Below are 610 nucleotides of genomic sequence, written 5' to 3'. Positions count from 1 at the left end.
AAACTCAGACATAGTAGGGCTCACTGAAACCTGGTGGGATTCAACCCATGATTGGGCAGGAAACATTAGGGGCTACAGACTATAGAGGCAGGACAGAATGGGGAGGAAAAGTGGGGGTGTGGCACTCTATGTCAAAGAGCAATACATGTAAACAACTAAGAATGGGATCAGAGGAGGGGTAGACTGAAGTGCTCTGGGTCAGAATACAGTGGGGTCATGGGGAAAGGGACTTAATGGTGGGGGTCTATTACAGACCACCCAAGCAGGGGGAAGAGCTGGACTGGGAATTCTCAGGTCAGCTCATGGAGGCAGTTAAATCAAGGGATGTGGTCACCATGGGTGATCTAAACTACCTGGACATTTGCTGGGAAGAGCAGTCAGCCAGGTCTGCCTGCTCATGCAGGTTCCTTGCTGAGATACAAGACCTCCACCTAACCTAGGAGGTGCATGGTCCTAACCAGGGGGAATGCCCTGCTGGACCTGGTCCTGGCCACAGGCGACGACCTGGTGAGGGGACTCCAGGTTCTCGACCACTGTGCAATAGTGATCATTGACTACTGGAATTCACCATCCAGTACAGGGTGTCAAGGGCCTTGAGCAAGGCAGTAGC

This window comes from Crocodylus siamensis, chromosome 6 (genome assembly GCF_052110815.1).
Source record: "Crocodylus siamensis isolate JL-2025a chromosome 6, ASM5211081v1, whole genome shotgun sequence".
In the NCBI taxonomy this organism is placed as follows: Eukaryota; Metazoa; Chordata; order Crocodylia; family Crocodylidae; genus Crocodylus; species Crocodylus siamensis.
The sequence above is the reverse complement of the archived record's forward strand: the minus strand, read 5'-3'. Positions refer to the sequence as shown.